Genomic DNA, 222 nt, shown 5'->3' with positions numbered 1-222 from the left:
ATCATGATGAGCGTGGTTTCCTTAACACCGACCTTTTTCCCCAGGTAGTTAAAGCTATGCCAGTAGTTATGCATACGAAGCCATGGCGGGACAATTAAAGGTCTTTATGCTTACGGCAGAGAAATTCTGGGAAAATATAACTGTTTTCACTGTTACCTATTTTACTGATATGTATCCTCTGTGTGTGACTAACAATGAAGCTTGTGTTGGTTGTGTAAGACT

Source organism: Apaloderma vittatum, unplaced genomic scaffold, assembly GCF_000703405.1.
Source record: "Apaloderma vittatum isolate BGI_N311 unplaced genomic scaffold, ASM70340v1 scaffold9376, whole genome shotgun sequence".
Taxonomy (NCBI): domain Eukaryota; kingdom Metazoa; phylum Chordata; class Aves; order Trogoniformes; family Trogonidae; genus Apaloderma; species Apaloderma vittatum.
The sequence above is the reverse complement of the archived record's forward strand: the minus strand, read 5'-3'. Positions refer to the sequence as shown.